General features: G+C 38.8%; 1 protein-coding gene across 1 annotated transcript in view; it reads right to left on the bottom strand.

Moving 5' to 3' along the window:
- The window catches only part of LOC114148446 (protein FAM19A2-like), a 90837-nt gene extending 73251 nt beyond the window's left edge, over window positions 1-17586 (bottom strand). The window contains exon 1 of the mRNA XM_028023765.1: window positions 17109-17586. The gene's annotated coding sequence lies outside the window, so the exon portion shown is untranslated. The remainder of the gene's footprint in view (window positions 1-17108) is intronic.
- Between the last annotated feature and the right edge of the window lie 447 nt (window positions 17587-18033).

Genomic DNA, 18033 nt, shown 5'->3' on the forward strand with positions numbered 1-18033 from the left:
CCACAATCCCAGGCAATGTTCTGTGTGCTCACAGCTCAGGGCTTGTTTCTGATGAGCCATAGGAGGTATGGTGGAGAGATTCTGCTGTTACTGCACAACAAACACAGCCGGCGAGCCTGCGGACTCAATCTGCGTAGGCATTTTGTTACAGCTGGATTTAATAAGTCCATTTAGACAGGACTGGGGATGTGCATAAGAAAGCCATTCTAGAAAAAAAATATATTACAGATGAGGAAACTCATCGCAAATTTGTGTGTATTGGTTTACGAAGCACTGTGTGTGTGTGTGGGGGGGGGGGGGGGGGGGTGTTTGCGTGCGTGTGTGTATGTGGGCAGGCTGGACAGGAGGTCTGCAGGGAAAGATAACTGCTCAAATCTGTCTTCTCCTTCTCACTCACACCCTTCTGCTTAGACCTCTAAAAGCTTACCCCTAGGCTTACCCTGCTCACACACACCCACTCGCATTCATGTTGCACAGAAACCTCGTAAACACCCCGTCACCAAACTCCCATTTCATTCCCTTGCAAAACTTTCCAAGCCAGAAAAAATAAATAAAAACGCATTTTGGGGCTAATTTGAGAGATACCAAAATGCATTACTGAAGCTTCATCCAGTCAAGGAAAGTAGCCATTAATAGGACAAAGCATGATTTTGCAAGTCCATGAGCATACATAATATATATTTTTGGAAATATATGCACAATCGCAATCATTAACAGATTCAAAATGATATGAAGCTGAACTTGTTTAATATTGAAGTTCAACAAAAGTAGGGAAAGTGGTCTTGAATGATCTCCAAAGACAGGGAGTTAATTAAGCTAAAATGAAATTCATATTTTATCACAAGTCTTTCCTGTGTGAATAATCGCTCAGGCTTTCTCTTTTAAAACTCCTTTTTTTATTGCCTGTTTCTAAAGTCCTTCTTCTTTTTCACTGCCCTGCTGCCCTCCTGTCTCTTCTTTCTCAGCGTAAACAAACAACTCTCTGTCTGATGGATTTTCATGACACCGTGTCGCTGTGTATTTGCTCCTCTTTCCCAAAATACGCACAGGGCGAAGAAAGACCATGCCGTGTCAGGAGATACTTGAAAGCGCAATGTTTCCATTACGGCTAAGTGTTAAGAGTCTGCAAAAGAAATCAGTCGATATAACAACTGAACTCTAAAACCTGAGCCTCGGACGTCGGGGCGCGCTCTTCCGTCATGCGGCTTGACACGTTCAGATCAGTGACACAAACTGTGATCTGGTAAACTGATGTCATGCATGACAAGTGGATTAAAGTGACCAATGTCTTTATCCCTGTTTTCTGTTACTTGTCAATGACAGAGCATTTGTCGTGCAGCACCACGGACAGATCTCCCACTGCTCGGTGTGTTGAACTGGTCAGAACGATGGACAGTTCCTTAAAGTGCAGGTTGTTGACACAGGGATCTTTAACACCACTCCCAAAACATGTAGGGCCCTCATTACCGCATTCAGAAAGCATGCAGGTTCTGCAGAAAATTTCCACCTCAAGGATCACAATAATAAAGAATTCCCCAGCTCACAGTGAGATCAGTCCCACAGGCACATAGCATTAATTAAGACTCTTTAATTTTCTTCCAGGATGATGTTCCCTACATAAATTGTGTAGCTGCTAGGTAATACGTTGGTGATAAGATTTTATGGAGAATGTTGTAACGAAAGACTGCATGATATACTACTGTCATCAGACGGCCTTGAATCAAGATTTAAAGTAGTCGTATTTTGTAAAATTGACTTTTTTTTAGCTTTACAACGTGTTATAAAGTTATTCTCTCATCAGAAACATACTTGGAGTGTTGCCCTAGCTCCATTTTTTTCACAGATTATCTGTATAATGCTATACTGTCGCAACAGTTTTGGCAAATATGAAACATGTCAGAAGTGGCTCTTGAGATGCCAGTCTGCATAAACTTTATGCAGTAAAGATGTGTGGGTAAGATGGAAATATTAGATTTGATTTGATTTTCTCCAGAAGTTGGATAGAGTGCCTGTTTGCTTTGAAGCAAAATGACATTTCTACTACTAATTTCTTCATCACAAGTCATGTCATTATCACAGAATTTTCCAATATCATAGCACATTGCAAGCTTTTTAAATATTGTGCAGCCCTAATTTCATAGTGTTTAGAGATACCTTTTTTTAACTGTCAAATAAAAACATCTTGATTGAATGATAATAATTTAAAATTTGCCAGTGGCGTGTTATTTTGAGCTGAACTGTGCAATTATTTCTCCTATTCAAAAATTAATATTTTGTCAAGTCCACAGAAATATACTAAAAGCTAAGATTTTGAGAAATTACCATCTTTGAAAGTGTTGCTTAAGAAACTGCTGGTTTACATAGGGAGGGGCTTATTTTACAAAATATCGAGTATATTTAAAATATCGACAAGGTTAAAATATTTTGACCAGACAATAAAAAGCCGTCTTTCTGATTTCATTCCTCTCCGTTGAACTGCAACTACAGAAGAACACTTCTGGGGATACCACAAGTAAGGAAAATAAGGAGAAAGCTGTTAAACCAGTTCAGCTAAAGCAGCAAAAAAGCTGCCTAGACTCATGCATAGAGAGGGGATAAATATGTTTTGCTACTTAATTGTAAACTAGATCCAGAGCATACACCTTTATTAATTTAGCTCCATAAAGAAAATGTAATCAAAAAATATCTGAGATATGTTTTTAAAAAAAGTAAAACCTGAATCATTTCTGTGGCCATTCTCTTTTTAAAACAAGAGTTTTAAGACCACCACCATTACAACTGAAGCTCCTCTTTGTGCCCTTCACTGCCACAGCTGCAGCCATCAAGAGGACACAAGGCTGGCACAGCCTCATCGTATAAAGGCAGGGGGAATGCTAATAAAGCTGGATTCAATCAAATTGAAAGCAGTCTTTTGGTAATTCATGCCTTTAAAATTAGAATTCTTGTTGTGCATTCAGAGTCTTTCTCTGTCCAGCCCACACACACACACACACACACAGCTGGCCGAGTTACTGGCTCAGCCTGAAAGAATATTGTGTTACACTCTGAGAGACAGACTATTAAAACCCGTTTGACTTGAATAAAGCAGAAATGCTTAGGAAGAACAGGATTTTAATTATTATTAGTGTTGCACGACATCAGGCAACTATGTAATTGGGATTCCATTGCTAAAATTTTGCATGGCTATCTGAACTACAATTCATTTTTTTTCTGAGTCTTTTCTTGCTTAACCAAGAAGCACTGTCCACACCATCCTCCATAACCGTTGGTGTCTCAGCAGTTTAAAAAATAACCCAAATATTTGGATTAAGCCCTATTAGAGAGCATCCAACTGGCCAAATATGTTTTCGGTATGTACAGATTGAATGCATTACACTTGAAATATTGTGTCATACCAAATACTGCCTCCAAGTAATCCTTTGAGATGGTGATTCTGCACACACTAATATGACAGCTGAGATTGAATGTATTGTGCAGTACTACTTATTGTAGTGCAAATGTTAGATATTCACTTTTTTCCATGTTCAAAATAATTTTGAATTTGTATTACACAAATAAGTTGTGGTGTTTTAGTGGAATAGCTGTATTTTTCTTCCCTCTGTTAATTGACTAAAATGTATTTTCCTTGGACACACACTCCACAGCCCTGATGTCCAGCTAAGCTTCTAACTTATGTAATATATCATCATTTCCTTTCCTCCAAATGTCTTCTTCTGCAATTGACTAGCACTGAAGCTTTCAAATATGTCCATAAAATCAGCATTGGGTAGTTTTATTTAGATCAGTTATTTATTTAAATATTTAAAACATTAAGGCTTCAAATCAGCTCAAGGAACAGGTATTTTCTTGCACACATGCAAAACATTGATTTTTGCCTAATGTATGAGGCCTCAGAGTGCTGCAGCTAATGGCAGTTTCATAATATTGGACACATTAGGATGGGATTAGTAAGAGAAGCTGCTTTTAGGATGTGATCCCTGGGAGGAGGGTGTCGGATAGTGCTTGTATTACTGTCATCCCTATCTCTCTCTCACACACACAGAGAGTGTGTGTGTGTGTGTGTGTGAGACACACACACACACACACGCACCCTGACACGCAGGTTGTCCTACAGCCTTGCTGGCTTTTCTCAATAGCATCTGTGGAGGAACATGACACACTGAAGCATCACCGACAGTAGCTCATATTCCTCTTCCAACAAGATTTTTTTTTTTTTTATCTCATCTATTTGAGGTGCTGGTGTAAAACATGTTTGGTGGAAAAACAGAAAAGCTGTGCTGGAAGGCTGAACTTGTAGAGATTAGAAGAGGTATCCCTCAGCTCCCTTTAACAAGGTGTTTCCTCTTTCTCGTCAGACTGAATCATTAATGACTAAAGCTTAAATTTACTTCATTACAGAACGTCTCTGATATACACATGCTTATAAAGTGCTTTACAAATGTTTTAATGCTCTCTCACATTTTGTCATGACAATATATTTTTGGAGGAATTTGTTTTGCAGTGGACCAACAAAATATGACACGATTGTGAGGTAGAAGGAATCAGACATTTAGATCTTTTACAAATAAAAATCCAAAGGTTCTGTGTGTTTATGTGTTTAGTCCCACAACTAAATACTTTGCAAAAATGCTCTCCCCAATATTACAAATATTGTTTTTTAAAATTATTTTTGCAACAAACAAAAAAAATCACATCTACCTGTTGTCAGGTCTATCTTAAATGGATTTTAAATTTTAAAGACATGTTTTACTGGGTTAAATAAAGGATACAAAACATAAACATATTAAAACATCATAATATTTGTCATTCAGGTGACAGCTATGTTACAAGTAGCAGCCAGTTGCAGTCAGTATGACTTGGAATAGAAAATGTCCCAACTATTCTTAAATCATTTATTTGCCAGCATTTGGGTTTCAACTAGAACAAATACATGTCGACAAAGCGACAGACAAAACACTAACAATTTGTTAGTGAAAGTTGTTCAGACGCTGAAGGAACCAGAAAGCATTGCTAAAATGCCCAATGGCTGGACGTCTGCTCAGTGCCATTGTCCCCGGTTTGCGCCTCGGGCCATTTACTGCCTGTCCTCTCCTTCTCTATATACCCATGTTCCTGTTCAGCTACTTTTGAGTAAAGGCCTAAGAGCTACACAAGCTTTTAAAAACTGCACTGGTAAGGTCTGAATATACTCTTTTTAAAATCAAAGTGTTCTAAAGCAAAAACGACAACAAAAAAAATTGTGTCATAAAGTTCTTTCCTGTAGAGTTTGGTTAGGTACATGTAAATCTTGAAAGAGGGAAAGAAATTAAGAGACAACTTTTTTTTATCAGTTTATGCAAAGTCTTTTTCATTGTGTTCAAAATGTACACAATATAAAAATAACCATCTCCCACACTCTGAAAACCATACAGCTAGTGATGATGCAGAAAGTCTTATAGGTTCCACTTGTTGCTATGTGAGTATAAAAGTAACACAATCTGTGTTGGTTCATTTCTCCACCATCTCCTTTATCTGTATTATTATCCCTGCACAAAACCACCCATCAAACTGCAATAATTACTGCGGCGTGTGTTTGAGCTCAAATATACCCAACTACAGTATATATAACACTTTATATTGGATTCATAATTGCATAATTAGATATAATTGCAGGCACTGCGGGCTTGCCTGACAACCTAATGAGGCAGCTATAAAATAGCTGGTGGTTCCACTTGTAAGAAAATAATCAAAGACTACAAGATAAAAGGGTATACACAGATAAACACAGCCAACCAGTAGAACAGGCCCTGGGCTACAACCAAGCACAAAAAAGGGAAAATTAATAAAGAAAGATAGGACAGAGAGGGTGAGTGAGAGATTTTACAACAATCTTTGTACTCAATGTTGTCTGCGTCACTGGTAACTAGAAATGAGCTGGAAAACTGGCTGGTGACCGGAATAAGGATATTTTCAACTTGATTGGACCTGGATGGTAAGTGGTTGTTTGGAACGTGAACAATTAATTCTTTATCATTATAAATAACATTTATTCTTCTTCTTCTTATTATTATTATTATTATTATTATTCATTAACACAAAAAGCTTGTCAGGTAATTATCGTGTAACTATTTTCCAATGGCTTCTTCCATCAGACCCATGCACCAACCCACTAAATTCAGGTTATCTCAAACTGGTTTATTAAACATTTCAATTACTTACATGTTCTTCAAAAGTCACCAGATCTAACTCCAACAGAGCACGTTTTGTAGAACCTTAGATCTCCATCAACGATGCACAGCTGAAAGATATACAGTAGCTGCCTGATGCTATCATGTCAATATGGACGAACTTCACTGATGAATGTTTTGATCCCTTATTGAATTCCTGCCATTAAGAATTAAAAGACTTATGCAGTCAAAAAGGAGGACCAACTTGATACTAGCAAGGAGTTCCTTATAATAGTAAGTCTCCATGGAATTAGCTGCTTTAGCAATTCGTGTCTCTGTTTTAATAAAATAGTCTCTCTCTGTCTGTCTTATCTCATTCTTATATTATAGTCTGAATATAGGTCAAAACTTCACCGATCAGCCACGTAAGTTCTGATCAATGTATTTTTAATAGTGAACACAATTATGCCCAATATTATTCATAGCCCTGGCAGATTTAGGTTATAAGTTATCTTTTAGCATTATCAGCATGTTTCTTCTGACTGGAAGAATATTAACATTTCAGAGCAGCCCACACTTTCCCAACATGCATCTGATAGAATATCTATGAAAGGAGCTAAACATTTGGATTATGGGAGAGAAAGTCTTCCAACCTGAAATGCTTCAAGCTCATCTAAAACAAATAATCAAAATGTCATTAGAAACACACAAAATGCTGGTCAGCAATTATAAGAAGGCTTTGTCCACTGATTACTGAGAAGGCCATAAATAAAAACAGGAATTATTATTAATTAAAATAAAATTTAGAATATTTTCACATTGCTTTATTATCTATTGAGAGATGCTTCTGTTAGTTCCTATGAAAAACAAACCTTTTGGTTTGTTTATATTCAAATATGAAATTAAATCTGAATTTGAAATGTTTGAATAATTTTGGGCTCAAGTGTGACTTCCTCTGCTTCTTAAGATGACCCCAGAGAGTTCCCTTCACTCTTAATAAAAGTGTAAACAGCATACACACAGAGACATAAAAACAAAAAAACAGTGAGCCCCTAAATTGAAGGCCTACCGGCCACAGTGACTGATGCCTGGTTAATGATGAAGAAAGCAGCGCAATTGATTCATGTGTGACATAGCTCTGACTCCTGGTTAACAGCTCTTCTTTGCAATTAGCCATAATGAGTCAGAACTGACACTGCCAAAGATACAGTGCCTGCATTGCTTTGTTTATAACGGCTGCAGAAAGCAGGACCACCTCTGAGCTGACAAACTGGCAGAGAGTCCTGTCACTGCTGAGTCATTAGCAAAACCTATGGCCACGCCAAAATCTACAAATCGAATTGCTTTCCTAATAAGCCACAATATGTCACGGCAAGTGGGCTGCTGTAATAGCAATGATAGCTCACCTGAACATCGTGAATTTACCTACCATGGAACAGCTGCATTCACTGCCGTTTCTGGAATGTGGCCAGTAGTCTGTCACTGAGCCCTGGCATTAAAGCAAACACATCCTTGCGAAGACAAACACCACTGAAATCATTACAGAAAAGGAAAAAAAACACACACACACGCCCACACCCACACACACACACAAAGCAAAACGAAAAATTCTTAAATGTCTTCAAATGCTTTCTTTAAAGATTTAACATGTTTTTGTGTACCTGCATCAGCAGTCCTACTGTGCCATGCAGATCACCTGGAAATTTCTTCAGATTTATTTTCTTGAAAAATACACAGTTGCTATAAAGTGGGTAGTAGGACAGTCTCATTTGAGTTTATTCTTTGCAGTTTATTTTCAGACAGACAAATTACCATCACAATTAACAATGCAAAATGTGGCCTTGTCAAGCATATGAACATATTGTTTATAAATGACAAAATCTGAAGATTTGCCCAGTGGAGCTCCCCTAACTGGCCATTCCAAGTGTTAGTCAAAGTCTGTTTCTGTCAAATTGAAGGCTTATTGACATCCTCCAAAAACCACACATTCGTTACATGGTAACTTGATCATAAATAAGTCAGTGCTGTGCTATTAACCTTCTAAACAAAGCTTACAAATGCCTTGGTTTTGCACCAAACTGAATGTAATAGGTGGAATAAGTAGCAGAATGTAATGCTGAACCTGTATTAATTCTTGAATTTTTCACTAATGGACTCAGTGATGCATTCGCTTGGATGAAGAAAAGTAAACTTTTTAGGAGAGAGAAGGGGAAATTGGAGGAGGGTTTGAGAGTGAAACAGACAGTGCAGAGTTTGGCCAGGAGAGATGGCTATTAGCAGTGTAAATGAAGGGAAACATGTAATGACAGGACCCCTGAGTTACTAACAAGGGTGATGGATGATGTTCAGCTCAGACATGAGGCAGTTCATCACTCACCTCAGACTTAAACAAACATAAACACAGTCTTACAGCTTTTCTGCTCGCACTAAATTACAGCCCTTTTTCTCCCTTATTAACCTTCTACATAGCCACTTCTATTGTAGCCACAAGACATTCAGCATTGTAATGTGCGCAGCTCAAACACACAGGCCTCACAACACTTGCACTCAACAAATGCACCACTATACTTCAGCCACTTAAAGAACAAGACTGGGTTTTCAATATTCTAAAGTATATTAATGTATACCAGATAGATTCCAGAAAGAGAAACATTTATCCTCCATCATTAGATGCTTTTAAAAAAAGAAAGGCATCCATAGTTCAGGCTGCTGATGGTGGAGTAATGGTGTTGGGGATACTTTCTGAACACTCTGGGCCCTTTAGTACCAGATGTGTATTCCTTAATTGGCACACAGCTTACTTGAGTATTGTTGCTTGCTGTTTCCATGAGTTTATGACCACAGTTTTTTCATGTTGCAATGGCTACTTACAGCAGAATAATGCACCATATTACAAAGTTCAAGTCATGTCAGACTGGTTTGTGGTTGACAATGAGTTCACCGTACCCCCATGGCCTCCAGGTCCACCAGATCTCAATACAGTTTCAGATATTTAGGATGTTGTGGAACAGGACATTTGCTTCGGGGGTATACAGCTGAGAAATATGGACCTGCTGAGGGATGCTATTATGTCAACATAATGGTCATAAATCTTAAGTCTGCACCACAAAAACATAATGGCAATTTTGAAGGCAAAACTATCTGGTGCTAGCGTGGCATACTTAATAAAAATGCCTGTTAAATACGTATTAAGAAATAGCAATCCCTCTCCGGCAGAATGTCAACACTTGAACATTTAAAACTGCAATACGTAACATTTTGAAAATATATATGTTTTTTTCCATATTTGTTAAAACTATCAGTATGAGACAGATAATCTGTGAAAAAAAAAATCAAGGTCCTCTGCCTTCTCCCAGTGCTGCCAGCGTTAATTACAAAAATACACAGTTTGGTCAGCAATAATCAATCAGAGGTAGGAGGAGGGTCTTAGCGGTCAGTCATGCTTGTGTATACCTTGCTATACCCATCCCATTGTACTCTGCTACACTACAGGCTCTTTCCGATTGCAGAACCTGCCGTGAATCCAAAGGCTAGTTAGCATGGCAACCAATGATGGCGGAAAAACAGTTTTTCAATTAGCTGTAAGTTGTTTCTCCACCATTAGTAGATTTAGCAGCGAATGCATGAGCATAATAGACAGCGCTAAAACCTTCCTCCTGCCTCCGATGGATTGTTTCTGACCAGGAGTGGTGTATTTCAGGCTTTAAGCATTACAGAAACATTTTTAGCAGTGGACTCTCTATCTAAAGCTAACATTTTAGTTTGCTTATGCTCAGTCTCTGATGATGACCTACTCTATTGTGAATGGTCACCTGAGTGGTCATAAGAGGCAGCTTCTCATTCTTTGCTTGATATGTGCCAAACTAACCAGTGGAGACAGAGTAAGTGGGGAAGGTTAATGTTAAGGTTACCGGAGTCTGGACTACACTAAAGGTTTCCAAGAAAGTATGTTCTATTCAGAAGAGATGCTGGCTTTGTAAATCTTCATGTAGAAAAAAAGCATATATATATAAAAAAAAATTGAATTCAGATTTAAATGTCAATGATTTATATTTCGCTCTACATCTTTAATTCAATTCAGAAATACGTAATTATTCCCAGAGGAAATTATATATCTTTATGCACATAAGTGCATATTTGTCTTGCATTCTTTGCTGTTTTATTGCTTTTACATCGAAGAATCCTAGCGCCTACAAAGATTGTCATTAAAAACACTGCATTGTGTTAAATTAAAGCTCAATATTTCTCCCCAATGATGCTCTTGCTCTCTCCTCTGGTCTCCTCTCCGTCATTGCTGCGCTAGTCAAGGGAAACGGCGTGGGGCTTAGAGGTGCTGGATAAACATTAGATCTGCAAAGTGCTTTTTCCCCCCAGTCTGTGTACCTGGGTAATAGATGCAGTAATGGAGTTTGTTCAGGCTAAGGTAATCCTAGAGTTGTAAGCGCAGCATCTGATGCTGTTTCTCTCTTCTGATGTCTTGTTCCACAGCAGGCACTGATGCTGTTGCAGCTGTCACTGTTACTGATCCACACAAGCCATTCTGGAGCAAAGCACAAGAGTGCATTTTATTGTGCAAAAGTGTATTGCCTGATGGAAGTATTGGGTGCAAGAGCAAGCATGTCTGAGCAAGTACATGTGTGTGAGTGCCTTTGTAGTTTTAAGCGAGGAAAGGATGTAACGATATATCGCTGTTTGGATGTTATAAGTTACCTTTGGGAGGAGGGATAAGAACAAGGCTGGGGGCTAAGAATGAATTTACGGGGTCCAATCTCCCAGAAACAATTTCTTTATGTGGGTTACACACATTTAGAGTGGCTACTCGTCTCTGATGGGCCTCAACTGACCACAAACAGCTTCTGGTGATGGCCAATGAAATACAGCGCAACCTTTTATGGGACATGCTTTTTATTTCTTTCTCTTTATCCCTTGTGGACTTGCTTGTCTGCTTCTTTTCCATTATGTCAAGGTCTTTCATTTCTGTTTCATTTTCACTCAACTCCATTTCTCTTTTAATTAAGCAGAGGTTAATATATTTAGATGGCCAAAGAGAAATGTCTCTTTTAATAGGACACAAGGTGCAGTTATTGTAGCCTGGTAAAAACCAGCCCCTTGTTGTATACTTTGCTATCGGCTGTAGAGAAATGATTGCTTCCTGGAGGCGTGGACTGTGTTAAGGTGTTACATGTTACCCAAAATTTGGCCAGGAAGTTTGTAATGCGACAGTTCGGCACTTTAACGCCTACCAAAAATTGTATGCGCTGAAAACAACGTGGGGAATAGAGCCACAACCTCTTAACTAGCAATCAAACAACTTAAGCATTCTTCCTATTCTGACTTTCTATTCTAAGTGCTCAATATTTGGAAGAGTGACAAACATGTTTGCTTCCTTTGCTGCAATTGCCAAACTACTGCCACGGCAGACTACAATTCTAAAACAGTGCAGAAAATCAACATCTTGGTTCACAACTCCTCCTTCTCTTTGCTGATTCACCCGGTTGAAATTCAACCATAGAAACTGAGCTCTGGTTGTCCCAGACAGAGCACTGAAAGTAGATGAGAACAGAGTGGAATTGCGTAGGAAAGCAATCGCCAGGCTACAGTTATCTACTTCTGTTTGGTCTTTTTCACACTGTCTTCTCTTTTAATATATTCCCCTCTTTTTGTTGTCTTTCTTTGCAGTGGAGCCTTGACATTACTCTTAAGGCCCAAAAGGCTTATTGGAAGAAAAGATGGATAAAGGAAAGAGCAGGGGAAATGCTGCAAAGGGAGTTGTATCTGTGTGTGTGTGTGAGAGAGAGAGAGAGTTAAAGGTACACAGAAAGATATAAAGCAGTGAAATACATATATCAATATCTTTCAAAAGATTAAATACCACATCATTTTGTTAATATATTTCTTAAAGCTTCATGCAGAATGCATAAGCAGTGTGTAAACAACTTCTTTTCAAATGTCCATACGAAGATTTTGAACCAAAGGAGAGGAATGATAATGATATATCCAACTCAAAAAATAATATATTACACGACTTTGGGTTTACAAGACAACATTTTTAAAAAGAAAGAAAACTAACAAATATGTAACGTTTTTGTTTGTTTGTTTGCTTGTTTGGACAAAGAAAAACCATATAGATTGCTAACTGTGTCTTAACGAATCTGTTATCTGAATGGAATAACTAAATCCAGGTTTGACAAAGCCATGCTTTTCAGTTTCTATGTTTTTCTGATTCTAAGGTGGTCCTGACTCTAAATTATTACTCATAATAAATTACTAATTATTATTTGAAATATTCTGTTTTTAAAACAGAATTAAGGCTACAAAAATCTCAAAACATACTTTTTAAAATCTCTGTTCAGTTTGGATTAATCCATCAAAGATTTTATCAATCCCAGTATTAAGGATGCGATGAATAAATGATGTCCAGACTCATTAAAAACTGTGAAGCAGCTTTTAGTGTTTATCAGTGTTAAGAAGTTTGCAAGCAGATGCTAACTCATTAGCAGTTACTATCATTATCATCACTAGCAGTCATTGTGATTGTACAGTACTTAAAAAAAACATTTGTGTCTTGTCTGTCACTCTGTCAGTGTTTCTCTTTTTTCCCAGTACTTACAGTCCTACCAAAAAAACAGGTTACCAGTAGTGAAGGATTCTTCAGTGCTTTTTGTATTTTCCCAACCAACACTTGCAGACTCTTGTAAAACTGTAATTACATCAAAATCTCAAAAATACAGGGTATAAATTTATCTTCATATACAGAGCCTATAGTGGATAACACTCTTTTTGTTAAGTGCAGCCGATAAAGTAACTTCATGAGACAAACTATGCTTTCACTACAAATTTCCAATTGAATGGCTAGAAAAATGAAAACAGCCAGGATTTTTCCAGTGCCCAATCTCAGCCCAGGAATCAATCAGCAAGCTTCAAGTTGTAAAAGACATGCATTTTTTTTATTACTTCTTATAAATAACCAATGGCACTGTGTAATATGTCAAGCAGTGTTCCTCTTCTGAAGTGGTATTTACTGCATGTAAATAAAGTGGTATTATTAGAGTGGTATTACTGTTGCCTTTTAACAGGAAAGTCCAGTGGTCTTTTTGAGTTTTTATGTTCTCCCAATGCATGTCTGAGTTCTCCTCACGTACTCTGGCTTCCCAACACAGTTCAAAAACATAACTGTTGGGTCAATTGGTCTCTGTATATTGTCTTTAGGTATGAGTCTGTCTGTGTGTGTGGTTGTTTGTCTTTTATGTCTTTGTGTTGTCATGTGATGAACCAGTGACATGTCCAGGGTTTACCTCTCGCCCAATGGCAGCTAGAGATATACACCAACACCCCCAATGACCCAGCAAAAAGAAGTGGATATAGAAAATGTCTGTACCAGAAGTACTAGAAGCAGTTTTTTACCTTAACAAAAACGTAAGATTTGAAAGAGCTTGTTTTAGCAATGTTGCAGATCCTGTTCAAATCTAGTTTTATATTTGTCTTGAATGGTCATAAGTGGACAGATCCGAGTGGGTCACTTTACACCTGGCACTGAAATGCATCTCCACGTGCTTCTCCAGTGACCACATGAGATCGGAGCTACTTCCCCACTCTCTATGCAAATAAACAGATAAGCTAGTGTAAGTCACCCACTTCCAGTCCAATCCCAGATGGCATTCAGTGATGCCTTCTATTTTACTGTTAAGTTAGAGGTGAAAAGTATTTCAGATTTGTCTAAGTAAACATAGAATTTTAATAAACACTTTAGTGATTTCAAGGTAAATATGCTCCAAGGCTGGCAAGTAAATAACACACAATCCAGAACATAATCTGTCTGCGAAATATGATAGCTAACAACAAGGATATGTAATAATAATGGTATTTGTACCAACCTTTCACAGATGGACATTACTCACAAATACATTCTGATTAAGAACATATCAATTACAGGCAATTGCCATTTTTACCCAAAGGAGGGTGCTCATGTGTGCTTATAATGTGCTTGGTAAGTACCAAAACTGATTGGTGTTTACCAAGAATGCCTGATAAAATCCGAAAGCAGTTGGATTTTCTGATGAAAGAGCAACAGCAAATCAGTGTTAGGCAAGCCTAATGGTAATAAAAGCATGGCTAAGGCAAGTCTTTTGTACATTTAATGTAATTTCTTAAACTCTGGCCTCATCAAGTTTGCAACTTGTCATACTTTATCAATACCTGATAAGAGTTCCCCATAAGCTAAATGAACACAAGTGAACTTTTCTGTCACTATTAGCTGATGACATTCATGTCATTAATACTTATTGTAAACCATTTATTCAATGTGACTCAGTGCCTAGTGTTCTTCCCAAATATGTTCTTAATAACAACACATTTCCAAACCTTTGCAGCTAAAGTAAATTAAAAATAATCCACAAATATTACTTGAAAAAATTCAATCAGTTTTCCCCCCTACAATCTTGTTTTTAATCTTGTTTCCCAATATATTTGCTCCCTTTTCAACCTCTACCTTTTCTCATTGCAGCATTTGTCTGCCTGTGATTAATAATGCGAGCACAAAACCAGAAACTGTTTATTGAATAAGCTTGTGACACTAACAGTGTATTGTGATTTATTTTGTTCTGTGGCTGCATTAAAAATACATTTGAGCCATTTCTGAAAGCTACCAGTGAGTGGCCACATATCTCTTTTCTATAATGCATTTGAGTATCTCTCCATAAACACCCAGAAATCCATTCCAATCTTTGCAGCTGTTCCGCTTGCCACCTCCCTACTGCGTTTCCTTCCTGTCAGTCAAGTCTGAAAAGCATGTCCAAAAATTATATACAGTTTTGTTCAAGTAGCGGCTTCAAAGCACAGATGCCCTTGCTTTTGTGGCCTGAGCTGAAAATAACAAGAAGGATGTTACACAGTGTAAATTCTCATATTCTATGCCTTACAAAGGCATTCTTGCCACTTGAATTTTTCTGCATCTTGACACATTACAACCACAAAGTTTGTTTTTTTTCAATAAATTCACAAAATGTTGCATAATCATGAAATGGCACATCAAAATCTAATGTCTACCATGTATTTGTAATTAGCCCCATTTATTCTGATATCCCTATATCAATTCAATTGCCTTCAGAACTAACCTAAGTTCTAAACAGATTTCAGATGTGTGTCATTTAGTTTCACAATAAAATTATTCTGTGAAGATTTGACATGTTTGTCAGAGAACCTTAGTGAACAAGCAGCATCATAAAGACCAAGCTACACACCAGAGAGCTCAGAGATAAAGTTGTGGAAATTTTAAATTATATTGTAAAACTCTCTCCTAAGCATCAAACAGTCTCACAAACCGATGTTCAATCCATAACTGAAAAAAGTGGCACACCTGCAAACTTACACACAAAAAAAGATTGTACACCTTCTCTTATTGGGTGAGCCACTAGGCTGCTAACCTTGTGGTTCTTCTCTTTGCCAAGGCTGCAAGAACAAAAATGACATCATTCTTTTCTGGCAGCTGTGGTTTGATAGTTCTTGCAGCTTCTTCTGGACATCCCAACAGAGCTTTTTTCTAATGTGATGCCCATCAGGTACACTGTGACGGGTAAGAAATGTAAAGTGGGCGTGCTTACTACACTGACGTATGCTAGAGTCACAGGTCCCAATGATGTTTGCACAGGAAATATCATTGGGAAATGAAATTATTGTTCTCATCACCTCAAGTAAAGGAAAAAAAATCTGGTCTTGTACACGCCTCAACTTTAGGTGTTCCAGAGATCTATCATGTAAGAATATCTGTTTCAGTCATGCACTTCACAACCCTGTACTTTACGGAGAAGTGGCAGAAAAAAAGTAATTCTAGACACAAAGGTACCACTTGCAGTTTGCCTCGAGGTTTGCAGGGGTGCACTATCAAACATGTGGAAGAAGACAGTCTAATCAGATGAGAGCAAAATTGAACTTAGGCTCTAGGTAGAATTCTATGTATTGAAAGAAAAACTAGCACTGCACAACATCCCCACCCAGAATGATGGGAGTGGCATCATCATGCTGTGGGGGCAAGCTGGTCATGGTTGATGGAAAGATGGATGGAAATAATTGCAGGACAGTCCTGTCCTGAAAAAAGTTCAGAGGCAGAAAAAGAATGATGAATAATTTGGATCAAAGTCTTAAATGTGTTAAAATGGCCCAGTCAAAGCTAAGGTTGTTACATCAAATCTGAATAAAGTTACTGACGTTTAGCTATACTGTGACCAAACGTGAGAATGTTCAAGAGTAGAGATCCTTAAATACATTGAATGGTAACTCAATATCTATAAGTTAACGTGTTTCAAGAGCTTCAGATTCAGGTTTGGATATAGGAGTGTGTCGAAGAAAGACGGTGCAAATAAATGCATGACTACCCAGTCCCATCTTTTCATACAGCTCATATCTGTAGAACACATCAACTAAAGTGATAAAGAACCGAGACAGGCCGGCTCTGCTAACAAATACATAACACGTGCCCGCAGATGCCATACAGCTACCTCACCTGCGTGCCAATGAGAGTGAGTGCGCGTGCGCTCATTTGTGTGCGCGCGTGCGTCTGAGTGGGGAAGAAAGAGCGAGGGGAGCTTCCGACAGGCGCAACACCTGAAGCAACTGCAATCATTTGTCTTCTCTGTAAAATCACCACCGCCTAAATGAAGCTGATTCCAGGGCAGTAGAATGCTTACCCCGCCCCCGCCCCTCATTTTTCCCCCCCAGCAACTCTTCCATAAAATCCCCTCCATTTATAGTCCCCTAACACGGCCAGAATAAGATGCAATCCGTTCCATTGGTAGACATAATAGACTTAAACTGGAAAGCTGTAATGCAGTTTGTATTCATGCAGAGCAGATGTGCGGCGTTCATGACTTTTATCACGCTCACTTTCCAGGCAGTAAATAAAAAGCGCATAAAACACATCCCCTTCCCTCCCTCGGTGAAGTGCGGAGGTTACCCAGAAATCCATACCTGTTGGTGCGGTGTGGTCCTGTTCTGTTAACCCAGCAGGTGAACCTCTTTCCTCATAGCCACTCCACTATCCGAGAGGCAGGAGATTCTCGCATGCCCTCCGCGCTTACACCGTGAAGCGGCTCCTTTCTGGCACAGAGCAGGAAAGTTACACCATACCATCCACGCGTCGGAATATGCGGAGATAAGGTGAATAGACAGGAAGCTCTGACCCTCCTGTCTTGAAACCAAGACTGCTGCCCTCTGCGACCGATCCGCTGCTGAAAGAAGGATCCCTGAAAGTTCCGTTTCTCCTCTCCTCTTTTACACAAGAAAGTTCCCTAAGCCATGTTAATATGATGGAAACGCCCTAACTGGGCTTTTATTTGGCGTGGAGAATCTTCTTTTTATTCCTCGAGAAGAAAGTGAGGAGACCGCAGCCGGTGGCGGGACAGAGGTGCGATTGTGTCGGGGCGTCACGCAGACTGCTGATGCGCTCCTGTTTGTCCTGCCTGGAAGATGTGGAGCGTTTGCTGTAAGCTGTGATAGTGGTGCACCGCCCCCTAGCGGACTGATGTGGAAACTTGTGTCCATAGAAGCAAGGCGTATGCAGCAAGCCCTAAACGATACTGTACACTAATGTGACTAGAGCCAGATGGGCTGCGCAAGGACGTGTGGGATACATGATATTATTCATCATCTGTCAGTGTACCCTGGTAGTCAGACAGAAAGAGGCATGGGCTAAAGTCGAAACACAATACAAACACACACACACACACTCAAACTAATTTAGGTGCATCAGGAATGCCACGAGGAGTTTGGATGCTGGATACAGTGGGGGTTCTTGCCCTGGGCAAGAACCTCCTTTTGCTGCCCAACACACATCAGCACACGCCCACTCAATAAAGAGCCTTCTCACTATGTAAATGATCAGATATGTCTTAAA

This window comes from Xiphophorus couchianus, chromosome 1, assembly GCF_001444195.1.
Source record: "Xiphophorus couchianus chromosome 1, X_couchianus-1.0, whole genome shotgun sequence".
Taxonomy (NCBI): domain Eukaryota; kingdom Metazoa; phylum Chordata; class Actinopteri; order Cyprinodontiformes; family Poeciliidae; genus Xiphophorus; species Xiphophorus couchianus.